At 44.2% G+C, this 14887-nt stretch overlaps 1 long non-coding RNA gene across 1 annotated transcript in view; it reads left to right on the top strand.

The window, feature by feature from the left end:
* Positions 1-13544, top strand: part of LOC142889861 (uncharacterized) — a 115372-nt gene extending 101828 nt beyond the window's left edge. Inside the window, exons 2-3 of the long non-coding RNA XR_012927012.1 lie at positions 7462-7553; positions 13271-13544. This is a non-coding gene — a long non-coding RNA (uncharacterized LOC142889861). The remainder of the gene's footprint in view (positions 1-7461; positions 7554-13270) is intronic.
* The last annotated feature ends 1343 nt before the right edge of the window (positions 13545-14887 follow it).

The following is a 14887-nucleotide window of genomic DNA, read 5'->3' as shown; positions in this document are numbered from 1 at the left end:
AAACTTTCTGCACAACTGTCTGCATTGTGCTTTTTCTTCGGCCACAGAGAACAGAAACGTCTGTAGTTCTTTGTTCACCCATGGTACAGTTTCATAAGCTTTTCAGTTTTTAATACGTGTTAATGTAAAAATCCACACGCCAGGCATTTAAAAATGGCGGTTTTGGTCTTTCGTGAAAGACTGCCTTTGGCCAATCAGTGTCCTGAACGTTGCTACGTCACCCTTATGGTCTCAGCTCTGCTCGCTTCGAAGCCCAACGAGGCAGGTACCAAAATCCTAACCCCTAGGAACGTGACAATTGTTTTTTTCAATTGAAGTTTTTGTTATTTTGTTCGTTTTCGTTAACTATTATAACCGTGGTCAGGACCTCCAGTGAGAAGATCCACTGGAGGACATTTAGAGCAAACAGTCAGACAACAGCAGCTTCACCACATCAGCTGAAAAATGGAGTTTGGATGCTTTCAGCTTCAAGTCGTGGACAGAAAATGATGACACTGTCACACTGATGTTTTCTTCTCCAACCTTCTCTCAGCTCCAGAGGTTGGTGGTCTGCAGGAGCTTCTACAGCAGCAGAAGATCAGTCTGGAGAGGAGATGTGAACGTGTGACTGAAGGTGAAGAAGCAGGAAGTCAAACTCTCCTCAACAGCATCTACACTGAGCTCTACATCACTGAGGGACTGAGTGAGGAGGTCAACAGAGAACATGAGGTCAAACAGCTGGAGACCAAGAAGACCAAGGAGATCCTCCACGACCGTCCAATCAGGTGCAGCCAGATCTTTGAAGCCTCACCTGAGCAGCAGGGACTCGGGGAGTCAGAGTGGTGCTGACCAGGTCTCTGGGCTGGACTGGGAAGCCTTGGGGTCCCACTGGTGGAGCTGGAGGGGGTGACTGGGTCCAGGGAAGTCTGGGGGTCTCAGCTGAGGCTGCTGTCCCCGAGACCTGACTCCGGATACGGCAGTAGAAGATGGATGGATGGATGGATGGATGGATGGATGGATGGATGGATGGATGAATGCCAGGTGATAGAACATTTCATAAAAACAGACTCTGCATTATAACTTCTATTACACTCTAAAAAACTCACTCCAATATAACTGCACTCGTCCTTCTCTCACATTACATTGGATCACAATGACCAAACAACACAACAAAGACAATGATCCAACTGTACTGCCACGTCCAGACTCAGTGTATGTCTGTAGGCCTCTTGGACCTTCATGTGAACCACTGCGTGTTGACTGGAGGTGAAACATGACTGACTGCTGTCCTCCTCCCTGGACAATGCAATCTCACTTTCAATCTGCTGCAGATGGCCATTTTCATTTTACACCGTCCAAATTTACAGCTCAGGGCGCTGGGACGAATTCCAAATTGTGTGCAGATACAGGCCTACACTTCAAATAATTATGAGAAAAATCCAACGTAAAGAGAGCACTTCCATTAGGAAATAGTCAACATGAAATTTCGTCTTCTACTGACACCTGCTGGTCAAATTGAATAGTTGCAAATATTGTGAAGAAGTTGTCATCTAATTCTAATCCTAAACAATATGGCCATTCCAAGTGAAGTATTAAGACAATTAATCAGGTTTGTACTGCTTGATTAAACACATTCATCCCGTTCCAGTGCACTAAAACCCACTTCCCTTCAGGACCGTGTCAGCGAAGCCAAAACTTCCTTGAGTGACGCTGTTTCCCAGCATGCAATGCGAGCTAGCGATTTCACAATACTATTTCATCACAAACATGAAAAAATAAAAAGGGACGAAAAATGAAACTTCAGGAACACCAACCATTGCAATACAAGCAGAACTGGGCCGAAGTTTTATATTATGTACACCATAATACAGCCTTCTGGTGGACAAGCCATACTATTTAATCCGTGTCCTCCTATGGCACTTCCGTGGGTAGAAGCTCATCGTAGAGGTCACGTGCTGGGTGCTCGTCACCCCACCAACCACCTCGGGGAAGGTCTAACAGGAGAAGCTTGCTGGTGGAAGTTATGCACTACAAGTGGATGTGACGCTCATGAGTGTGATGGATGAGGTAGAGCAATGCTCCAGAACCCAATTCAGACTACTCTCCCTCCACTTTTTTTGTTTTGTATGAGCGTTTAAAAAAAACAACATAATGATAATCGAATACAGACACACACCCGAATCCAACAAGAACGAGAGTTTGGGGTCTGTAGCGACGGCACAAAGCGTAGCATCGAAGTGTTGTTGTAGCCCTCCAACAGCAAACAACGTTCTTGTCTGCCTTTTAAAATAACCAGGAGCACAAGAAATAGGGTACACCTTATCTGCAAAGCAAGTAACACGTACATTATGAACTATCGTTCCATATCATAATAGATTTAATATGTCAACCGAAAGCAGCTGACCGGCTGAAAAGACTCACTCCACCCCCTAGTGTTGGGAGGAGGACACGTTCCCGTCAATAATTTCAATTTCTCAGCTGCATGGATACGGGGACCAAACTGAGAACTCCGATTGGACGAGAAAAACGAATTATTGCTTAGTCCGATTAAGCTCTGCATGTAAACACACTGATTGATTAACATGGGCGCTGAATGGAAGCGCTCGGCGCTTCGCGGCGCTTCGCTTCGCTTCGCGGCGCTTCCACGTCCAGTGTGAACCGGGCGGAACTTTTCAACATTTTGACGTGGCAGACGCGGGACGATCGTTTTCTATCAGGAGTGTGCACTACATAATCTGTATCGGAAAGTTTGCGCTCCACGACATACGGACCAGAAAAACCAGCCTTCAAACGGGAACCGGGTAACGGCAACAATACCAACACTCGGTCGCCTGTCTCAAAAACTCGAGCCACAGCTTTCTTGTCAAACTGCCGCTTCATTTTAGACTGGCTGGCGACAAGAGTTTTGTGAGCAGTTTCACAAGCACGATGCAAGCATTCACGAAAAAAAAAATGACGTAATCTAACACATTATTCTCTACTCATTTAACATTGGAAAGCCACTTACCCCTTAACAGACGTGAGGGTCCTCTCACCGAACATTAAATCAGCTGGGCTGAACCCGAGGGACTCCCACACATACAATCGACGGCTCATTTTAACCCCCCCCCCCCACACACACACACACACTAAAATATACGAATTGCAGTAGGTTGGTTTTGTTGCTCTTGGTTGTCCGTTAGTTTTTTGAGAGTTAGTAGTAGATAGATCCCTAGATAGTAAGTTTGATAGATGGATAGAAATAGATAAGTTAGTTAAAGTTACACACACACACACACACACACGCACATATATATGTATATGTATATATATATATGTATATATATATATATATATATATATATATATATATGTATATATACATATATATATATATATATATATATATATGTATATATATATATATATATATATATATATATATATATATGTATATATATACATATATATATATATGTATATGTATGTATATATATATGTATATATATGTCTATGTATATATATATATGTATATGTATATGTATGTATATATATATATATATATATATAAATAAACCTCTTTCAATGAACTCCAAAACATACATGGTCAAAATCCATATTATTATGTTGTTGTTGTTTTTAAATGCTCATACAAAACAAAAAGGAAGTATGACATGTACTTGTAGTGCATTATTTTCGCCAGCAAGCTTCTCTTGTTACGACTGACCACATTGACCCATGTTTTCCATATACTCACCTGAATCAGGTACCCTGCAAGGGCAACGACCTTGTCTCAGACCGCTGGAGTGACGCACAACAAGCACGTGACCTCTGCAATGAGCTTCCACCCACGGAAGTGCCATAGGAGGACACGGATTAAATAGTATGGCTTGTCCACCAGAAGGCTGTATTATGGTGTACATAATATAAAACTTCTGCCCAGTTCTGCTTGTATTGCAATGGTTGGTGTTCCTGAAGTTTTATTTTTCCCTTTTTCCCTTTTTATTTTTTACATCCATGTTTGTGATGAAATAGTATTGTGAATCGCTAGCTCGCATTGCATGCTGGGAAATAGCGTCACTCAAGGAAGTTTTGGCTTCGCTGACACGGTCCTGAAGGGAAGTGGGTTTTAGTGCACTGGAACGGGATGAATGTGTTCAATCAAGCAGTACAAACCTGATTAATTGTCTTAATACTTCACTTCGAATGGCCATATTGTTTAGGATTAGAATTAGATGACAACTTCTTCACAATATTTGCAACTATTCAATTTGACCAGCAGGTGTCAGTAGAAGACGAAATTTCATGTTGACTATTTCCTAATGGAAGTGCTCTCTTTACGTTGGATTTTTCTCAGAATTATTTGAAGTGTAGGCCTGTAGTTGATGAGGAATCACGGTGTGCTAACGCTACTCAAACAGCTTAGATGAAAAAAGGGAGTGTGATTTAGGTTTGTGGTACATTATGACAATCTTGGACTTGCAAGACTGAGGCGATGGTTCAATTCCCATCAATGTGTATTATATATGTGTTATTTAGCTCATCTATTCTACATTTTAAATAGATCACATTTGACATCTGACCCACTGAACACTTACTATTGAACATATTTTTAAACTATGGGCTATTTAGTCTTGTTTTAGGATATAATATAATTCATTGCACAAACTGTCAGGCTAAGTATAGAGCTATAGTCTACTACAATCAGTCGTGCCAAAAAAGAGACATTGTCTTTATTTTTCATTTTTATTTTATTGTGTCAGCATTGAACCGTACAAGCATGTAGTGTTGTCCAACAAGAATGCATGGCGAATCAAATCCCAAACAACCGATGAAACAATGAACACGTTTCTATTGCACTTCATTTTATTGAGCACTAGATGACCTCCTCGAGCACTGTGTCATTGAAGCCTCGAGTAATGAACCATTTTTTGAAACAAGTGTCGAAGCTTCAACAAAGCCTCGATCGGCCATCACTACCTACGGCTGCGTGCTCTAACACCATTTCAGAAGTGACTAACTGCAGACTTGGGAGCGGAGGAGGGATGACAGTCAGGCTGGCTCGACTGCTCCTCCTTCTCAGCCGTGGCGCGTCCAATCAGCAGCCGACATCCAGGACCGCACCTGCAAGGCGTCATCCACTCTCTCTCTCTCTCTCTCTCTCTCTCTCTCTCTCTCACACACACACACACAAAATAAATTGTGTTCAATCATGTTAAACTTGGTTGGGGCACAGCCATGGCGCTTTATATTTTATTTTTATTTTATTTTGTATTTTATTTTGAAGTTAGCGCTTTGCATTCTGGGCGATCCTCAGTACAGAGGAAGCCCATGAAGCAGGTGAGACGGTCTCCTCCCTGCTGAGACAGAAATTAATGCAATAAGTTGAGCTATGCTTCATCTAACTGTGTTTCAGTGTTTAAATGTGTGCTGGTGTCTTTCATTTAATTTTTTTTTATTTTATTTATTTTTTAGCAAAGTTCTTTTTTTTTTTTATTGCTATTAAAAACGATTAGCATGCTAGCATGTCCATTAGCAGCACACAGCTCTCATACGGAGCACGTTGTCTCTGCAGGAGGTGACCAAGTTTCACGGAGCAAGTTATGGTTGTGTCCCATTCTGTTTCAGGTATGTGTGTGTAACTGGAAGAATGTTACAGTGTATAAAAATGGAGCTTTAGGGAGCGAATTATTGAAATTGCGAATGTCATTTTTTTGTATTTTGTAGAAAAATGTATTTTATTTTTAATATTATTTGTATTGTACAAAGAACAACTATACGATCACTACTTCAGTACAGAGGAAGCCCATGAAGCAGGAGGTGACCAAGTTTCACGGAGCAAGTTATGGTTGTGTCCCATTCTGTTTCAGAGAATAAATTGCTGCTCCTCACCTGACTTCTGCAAGTCTTCATTATACAGCAAGCAGGACAGAATAGGAGAGGTCACATTGGTGCCGTGACTCGAGACTCTTTTGTTGTGCTACCGATGCTGCAGAGCGACCCGGGGACTGTTCTGCTGCTGCTGTTCATCTGTTGACACTCAGTGGCTGGAACACACTGGAGTGTGAAGCTGCACTGAGGACACTGTAGTGGAGACACTGAGGACCTGGGGCTTCATTTACAAAAACGTACATGGATTTCATCCTGAAACAAAAAAATCTGGATGTTCAAAATGTTGCGAACGCACAAACGCACACCCATTTCCTTTCAGAGTCCCAATCCTCGTGGAATTGATCGCACATGAGCACGAGCCCTGCTCCTCCCTCGGAACACCTCCACATACAAAGCGTTGGACTTTTGGAAGGACAGTCTTGAGGTCAGCATGACTAAAATCTCCAGTGAGGATGGTAAAGCTTTTGGGTTTGCTGTCTGTTGATCACTGATGGCCTGGTACAGTTCATTGAGTGCAGCGTTCCTCTCACTGCTGTTGTTGGTGGGAGGGATGTAAACTGCAACTAGCAAAATGGCAGTAAACTGCCAGGGCAGATAGATTGGACGGCACTTTATGATCATCAACTGTGCCAGTGGTGAACAGTGTTTGCATAGCACTGCAGTGTCCCGGCACCACTCACCACAGATGTAAACACATGCTGCACCACCGCGGGACTTCCCTCCATTTACATGATGATGGTGATGGTGATGATGATGATGATCAGACATTAATGAGTCTTGATTCACTTTCACTGTCTTTAGAATCTCACATGTCGACCACAACTTCTCTCTCTGCTCTCCTTCATCCAGTGAACTCTCAGAGCTTCAGTGTGCAGTGGTGTCTTCAGCTCTGCAGTCCAGCCCCTCCCACCTCACACTGCTGGACCTGAGTGAGAACTTCCTGAGGGATCCTGGAGTGAAGCTGCTCTGTGCTGGACTGCAGAGTCCAAACTGCAGACTGGAAGTTCTCAGGTCAGTTCCTGCTTTCTACTGGTGGACAGTGCGTGTCAGCAGATGACAACTGGTGTGTAACGCTGCTCAGTGTGAAGACTTTGAAGCAGATATTAAAGACTCATCTAGACAAAGTGGATGTTGTTGATATTTTCATGTCAACAATCTGCAGCCAGAAAAGACTTTGGATGGTGGAAGAAAGTGTGGGAAATGTCTCCAGTCACTTTGGAGCTCAATGGAAGTTGTTGATTGGTGATGAAGGTCACATGACTGAGCAGAAGATCGTGTGAAGAAATATTAGAGGCAGATTAATAGTGCAGCAGTATTTCTTCATCTTGTCCTTTGAATGTGTTTGACTTGTAACAAGACTCTGATGACTGAAAACAGCCACAAGCACACAAAGGACTCACTGATTATTTTCCATCTTCACTGCTGATTGGCTGCACACTGACTGACACACTGCTGTTGTTATTGTGTTGACAACCCACTGGCACAATGACTCCTTTGAGGGAATGACTCAGTGATCCCAACAGCTGCACATCTGGATCATCAACAGGGAGAAATGACTCTGAATATGACATTTACACCATGGAAGAAATCAAATATTCATTCTTTATTCAGGCTGGAGAACTGCTGGTTGACAAAGCTCAGCTGTGATTGGCTGCTCTCAGCTCTGAAGTCCAACCCCTCCCACCTCAGAGACCTGAACCTGAGTTGGAACCACCTTAAGGATTCATCAGTGAAGGAGCTGAGTGGTTTTCTGCAGAGTCCAGACTGTAAACTGGAGACTCTGAGGTCAGTTCACCCTCTTCACTCTACAACTTCTATCACTCTTGTTATTGTTGTCATGATTTTCACTTTACTGCTGTTGGAAATTCAATTTGCAGACACTTTTTTTTTGATAATGAATGAAAGGGCGTGTTTTCATTGCCTCACCTCGCCTCGCCATGGTATGGTGTTAGGGTGTTTGCACTGGCCGCTACACAGTTGTAGGGGGTGCTGTTTTGGTACCTCAATCCTCCAGGGTCCGAGCAAGACGAAGCGAGTTTAGTGGTGACGTAGCGACGAGCAGGGCACTGGATTGGCTCCGTGTCCGCGTCGATGTTCCCTGTCAGAGCGGACATCCACGCCAACTCCTTTGACACAGAACTTCCGTGTCAGGTACATTTTACCGTGAATACAAGTAGCTACTATTGGTGTTGTACAAATACATTTATGTGTATACAGTTTTTGAAAACAGCTTTTTCAATACATGTTTACTTTCGTCTTTTGGGGAGAGGCAGGCGAACCGGGAATGCCCTCGACGTCGCGAGTGTGTTCAACCATATTCGCGAAAACGACAAACGGCAAATGGCGAAGCGCTCGGTAAAGAAAACAAATCGAGTTGCTCCTGCGTGAGGCGCGGTAAGCTAGGGAACCCCAGGAGTCTTGAGGAGAGAAGAAATACTGATTCGTCGAGAGGACGTGGCTCTTGGCCGCGAGGAAGCCTCAAACACCGCGGCATATAACAAAGTCGTCCTTGGCTCGCGAGGGCAGCTATTTCAAATAAGGAGGCGTGTTTACTGTCTGTTTTTCTGTTTGTTTGTTTTTAAATAAACGCTATTTCCCGTTGTATCCGTCTCGTGTTTACTTTTGGTGAAAATATGAAGGTTGAACTACACATTTGCTCGCATGGAAAACGAAACAAGAAATTATAAATGTTGCTGCATAAATGATCAACTGTGACTTCAGTGAGGGAAAGTGTTCTTTCTTGAACAGAAAAGCAACCACAGACCGAGCAGCAGGTATGAAACAACTTCTACTTTGTCCATCGCTGCGCTGTTGTGTATCGCACAGAAGTGATGCTGGGGAAAACATTGTCCCGCTTTACCGTGTCGACTCCGCCCACGGTCTCGTAATCACAGAGCCAATGAAAACGCAATCGTACCGAGGCAAACCGTGGTGAGGCAAGGCAATGAAAACACGCCCTAAACTGGGCTTGAAGGTACAGTGGGTAAAATCCTCCCATCTAGTGGTCAGATTGCAGACTGCTTTTGTTGCAGATTCTGAAGTCGACGTTTCACTTTGATGTTCAGAGTGATGACACCCTGGTAAAATTCCATCATTATAAACTCTCCATCATTTCTTCTCTATTCAGGTTGGAGTACTGCTGGTTGTCAAAGCTCAGCTGTGATTGGCTGCTCTCAGCTCTGAAATCCAACCCCTCCCACCTCAGACAGCTGGACCTGAGTCAGAACCAGCTGCAGGATTCATTAGTGAAGGTTCTGAGTGGTTTTCTGCAGAGTCCAGATTGTAAACTGGAGACTCTGAGGTCAGTTCACCCTCTTCACTCTCCAACTTCTATCACTCTTGTTGTTGTCGTCATGATTTTCACTTCACTGCTGTTGGAAATTCAATTTGCAGACACTGGTTTGTGTTTGAAATGAGTGGAACTGGGTTTGAAGCAGGGGTGTCCATTAGGTCAATCGTGTGGAGTCCTCGTCACTTCCAGCAGGTAGAATGGTTCAGGCAGGAACTCAGTGATCTTGGTCATAATGTACGATGTGCTGGATTTTGTTTTTATATGTGCTGGATTTTACAGTCAAAGGTAAATGAGACGAATCGGCTTCTGCACCGCTCAGATCAAATAAAGGAGACATAAAGCAGATTTCATTTTAAATCTGAAACTATAATAATTGTTAAAATCAATGTATACTTCAGATACCTGCATTCTGTATGAGAGCAGACAGGGACAGCAAAAAGAGTTTGGCTGTTGTTTTCTTTAAATACACGCCAAACTACCGTGCTTGTCACGTGAGCTTGGAATCCTGGCGTAAACTGACAGAGACGCCTCACTCACAAAATACGCTTCAAAGTCACGCACAGCAGAAGCACCGGAGATCCTGGGAGATGCTGCTAGCAAAACATCTGCGTTACACACACACACACACACACACACACACACACACACACACACACACCGATTGTATAGTAGGTAGATCTTTTTGACTTGGTAATTTTAAAAGTAGCTCGCATGTTGAAAAAGTGTGAGCACCCCTGGTTTAAAGGTACAGAGTGTAAAATCCTGCCATCTGGTGGTCAGATTTCAGATTGCAGCGCTCATTCACTCACCCTCTCTCCTTTGTTGAGTGTCAGATTCTAAAGTCGACATTTGACTTTGATTCTAAACTCTCCATCATTTCTTCTCTATTCAGGTTGGAGGGCTGCAGGTTGTCAGAGCTCAGCTGTGATTGGCTGCTCTCAGCTCTGAAGTCCAACGACTCCCACCTCAGACACCTGGACCTGGGTCAGAACCAACTGCAGGATTCATCAGTGAAGGAGCTGAGTGGTTTTCTGCAGAGTCCAGACTGTAAACTGGAGACTCTGAGGTCAGTTCACCCTCTTCACTCTACAACTTCTATCACTCTTGTTATTGTTGTCATGATTTTCACTTCACTGCTGTTAGAAATTCAGTTTGCAGTCACTGGTTTGTGTTTGAAATGAGTGAAACTGGGTTTGAAACAGGGGTGCCCATTAGGTCGGAGAGAGAGCGAGAGAGAGAGAGAGAGAGAGAGAGAGAGAGAGAGAGAGAGAGAGAGAGAGAGAGAGAGAGAGAGAAAGAGAGAAAGAGAGAGAGAGAGAGCTTTAAGAGTGGAGTCCTCGTCACTTACAGCAGGTAGAATGGTTCAGGCAGGACGTCAATGATTAGAAAACACGGTGGTTGTGGTTGATCTTGGGGTGAATTCCAATTCCTCCCTTAACCCTCAATCTCAACCCTCAATCTCAAAAATGCGCGCTCTCTGCTAGGTGCAAATGCTGTCCCCATTCTAAGAACGTCCAGTTGAGGGAGGAGATTAAGGGCTGTATCGCCCTCAATATTGAGATTCTCCGGGACCACCCTTGGCAGTGAGGGCTACCCAGAAGGCATTGCGTATTTTCGCCAAGACATCTTCGAAAAAGATGGCGACGAAAAAGTGAGCTACAAATGGAAGTATTTTCTTAGTTAATAAAGATATAAATATTACAAAACCATTTTATTGTCTTAGTTTAAGAGTTTTTTATGGATTATTGACATCGTTGTTGCGTAACATTTTTATTTTTTTTACTTTACGATGTTTGTCAGCCGGACCGGCAGTCCCGGCTTCACGTTACTTGTGTACCTCGTTGTGTAGCGACGGAGGACTTCTTCTTTTTCATCGTCTTTTTCTTCTTCTCCTTCTTCTTCGTCGTTGTCGTCTTCTTGACAGACTGGACTTAGCTTTGGCGTACGGCAGCCCCCCACAGTCTGAAGACGTAACTGCACTTAAGGGGTGTCCCATTTCTAAGCCCTTACACTTATTTTTGAGGGCCAAGATTGAGGGCCAAAGATTGAGGGTTAAGGGCGAGGGTTGAGATTGAGGAGTTAAGGGAGGAATTGGAATTGGCCCTTGGTCATAATGTCCGATGTACTGAATTTTGTTTTGACGCCCCGCTCGGAAAATACGCTTCAAAGTCACGCACAGCAGAAGCACCGGAGATCCTGGGAGATGCTGCTAGCAAAACATGTGCGTTACACACACACACACACACACACACACACACACACACACACACACACACACCGATTGTATAGTAGGTAGATCTTTTTGACTTGGTCATTTTAAAAGTAGCTCGCATGTTGAACAAGTGTGAGCACCCCTGGTTTAAAGCTACAGAGTGTAAAATCCTGCCATCTGGTGGTCAGATTTCAGCGCTCATTCACTCACCCTCTCTCCTTTGTTGAGTGTCAGATTCTAAAGTCGACTTTTGACTTTGATTCTCAGAGTGATGACACCCTGGAAAAACTCTCCATCATTATAAACTCTCCTTCATTTCTTCTTTATTCAGGTTGTGGAGGTGCAGTTTGTCAAAGCTCAGCTGTGATTGGCTGCTCTCAGCTCTGAAGTCCAACCCCTCCCACCTCAGACACTTGGACCTGAGTTGGAAACAGCTGCAGGATTCAGCAGTGAAGGAGCTGAGTGGTTTTCTGCAGGGTCCAGACTGTAAACTGGAGACTCTGAGGTCAGTTCACCCTCTTCACTCTACAACTTCTATCACTCTTGTTGTTGTTGTCATGATTTTCACTTCACTGCTGTTGGAAATTCAATTTGCAGTCACTGCTTTGTGTTTGAAGCGTATGAAATTGGGTGGAAAGGTACAGTGTGTAAAATCCTACCATCTAGTGGTCAGATTTCAGATTACTTTAGTGTCAGATTCTGAAGTCAACATTTCACTTTGATTCTCAGAGTGATGACACCCTGGAAAAACTCTCCATCATTTCTTCTCTATTCAGGTTGTGGAGATGTAGTTTGTTAGAGCTCAGCTGTGATTGGCTGCTCTCAGCTCTGAAGTCCAACCCCTCCCAACTCAGACACCTGGAGCTGAGTTGGAACTGCCTTCTGGATTCAACAGTGAAGGTGCTGAGTGGTTTTCTGCAGAGTCCAGACTGTAAACTGGAGGCTCTGAGGTCAGTTCACCCTCTTCACTCTACAACTGCTGCAGTTGTTGTTGTCATGACTTTGAATTGAGTTTGTTGGAATTCACTTTGATTCCATTAGAAATGTGTAAAACTGGTTTTAAATTACACACACACACACACACACACACACACACACACGTATGCGCACATACGCACTCACGCACGCACACACGCGCGCGCGCGCGCACACCCAACTGTGAATGACACTCTCCATCATTTATTCCGTATCCAGGTTGGAGAGGTGCAGGTTGTCAAAGATCAGCTGTGATTGGCTGCTCTCAGCTCTGAAGTCCAACCCCTCCCACCTCAGACAGCTGGACATGGCTGAGAACTATCTTCAGGATTCATCAGTTAAGGAGCTGAGTGGTTTTCTGCAGAGTCCAGACTGTAAACTGGAGACTCTGAGGTCAGTTCACCCTCTTCACTCTACAACTTCTATCACTCTTGTTATTGTTGTCATGATTTTCACTTTACTGCTGTTGGAAATTCAATTTGCAGACACTGGTTTGTGATAGTAATGAATGAAACTGGGCTTGAAGGTACAGTGGGTAAAATCCTCCCATCTAGTGGTCAGATTGCAGATTGCAGATGCTGAAGTCGACATTTCACTTTGATTTTCAGAGTGATGACACCCAGGAAAAACTCTCTATCATTATAAACTCCATCATTTATTCTCTGTTCAGGTTGTGGGGCTGCAATTTGTCAGAGCTCAGCTGTGATTGGCTGCTCTCAGCTCTGAAGTCCAACCCCTCCCACCTCAGAGAGCTGGACCTGAATATGAACCCCCTGAAGGAGTCATCAGTGAAGGAGCCACTGATGGATCTTGTCTACAGCAGTGACCATCAACTGGAGAGTGTGAGGTTAGTACTGGTTTGGAACCATTGGATGATGGTTCCAGCACCAAAGCCAGTTGATCCCACAGCAGAGGTCCAGTGTTCCCAGTCACAGTGTGAGAGGAGGATGGTGACGTCCAGCTGCTCCTCATTCATCCAACATCTGCTGCCAAACTGCTTCTTCTCTCAGTTCACCACCCAATTATTGATCAGTTCATCTTCATCAGGCCTCAGTATCAGTCCAACACTCCATGGTCACATGACCTTCTGATGTTGCACACTTGACATGTGACTGAGAGTCTGCTTCTTCTCACCAGTCACTCCATCATCTCCATCAACAGTCAACGTCTCTGTGATGATGCGTTCAAGGACCGTGAGTCCTGACTCCTGCTGTCTCTTCTTATCTTTGCAGGTGGTGGTGAGGATGAGGAGAGTGAAGAGGAGAGCTCCATCTACTGGTGGCTGACAGAACTACAACCAGTGGAGCCAAACAGCAAGCTGCACGCACCAACACTGTGTGGGTGTGTCACGACCTTTGACCCCAGTGCAGCCTGGTGGCTGGCGGACTGCTTCTCCCTACAAGCTGCTGTGGTTACTGGGAGAGACGTCCCAGAAGCCACTGGTGGAGCTGAATCCTCAGTGGAAGAAGCAGGACTTGGAGCAGCTGCTCAGTGAAGGCAGCAGCAACACAACCACTGCTTCTGCTCTCATCATCCACGGCTGGAACATCTCAGCATGAAGGTTCCACACATCAACAACACACTGCTCTGCTCTCACTTCAGACTTCTATAACATCTTCATTTTGGAGGTGAAAAATACTTTTCAAGAGACTTTATTTCTGCTTCATGATCTTAAATAAGGAAATCATGTGGAAAAGATAAAGTGATTCACAACACCTGTGATGGGAACTCAAATCATTATTGAATCATAAGTAAGACAAAAGAAGTTTCCCTCAAAATAATTCATGGTTTTGATGCTTGCCAGATGTTTGTGTGGAGATTTCAGAAGGACATCAATGAATCAGAAGGAAACCAGATCATTTATTTTATGTGATTATGTTATACCATCCCAACTTTGTTACGAGCTCAAACATTATATTTCAATGATTCAATATTCTGACAATAAAAGCCATCACAACCTGTGTAACCTTGACCTCAACTGACGTTTCATTTCTGCTGCTTTAACACTTTGATTATATATCTCCTGAAGTCCTGCCATGGGGATTCTCCATATCTGAATAACTTGTGTACTCAAACCTTCTGTAGGCCATACCCACTTCTCCACTAGGTCTCAACATAAACCACATGAATCAATGAAAATAAATCTCACTTTTACAAACAAATCCAATTCAGTTCAAATATAATTTAAATAAAATAAATGATACATTATAATTAATCACCAACAGATAAATCAATGCTGGATATGAGGTGGTTTGCCCTCTCTGGGTCGGTGGGGAGGCCCTGCCTCAGGGGGAGGAGTTCCAGCATCTCGGGGTCTTGTTTGGGACGCCTCCCTGGGGAGGTGTTCCAGCATCTCGGGGTCTTGTTTGGGACGCCTCCCTGGGGAAGTGTTCCAGGCATGTCCCACCAGGAGGAGACCCTGCTGGAGGGACCAGGTCTCTGGGCTGGACTGGGAAGCCTTGGGGTCCCACTGGAGGAGCTGGAGGAGGTGACTGGGTCCAGGGAAGTCTGGGGGTCTCTGCTGAGGCTGCTGCCCCCGAGACCTGACTCCAGATACG

Source organism: Nelusetta ayraudi, unplaced genomic scaffold (genome assembly GCF_046127955.1).
Source record: "Nelusetta ayraudi isolate G7.1 ecotype Tasmania unplaced genomic scaffold, CSIRO-AGI_Nayr_v1 ptg000024l, whole genome shotgun sequence".
Lineage (NCBI taxonomy): Eukaryota > Metazoa > Chordata > Actinopteri > Tetraodontiformes > Monacanthidae > Nelusetta > Nelusetta ayraudi.
The sequence above is the reverse complement of the archived record's forward strand: the minus strand, read 5'-3'. Positions and strand labels throughout refer to the sequence as shown.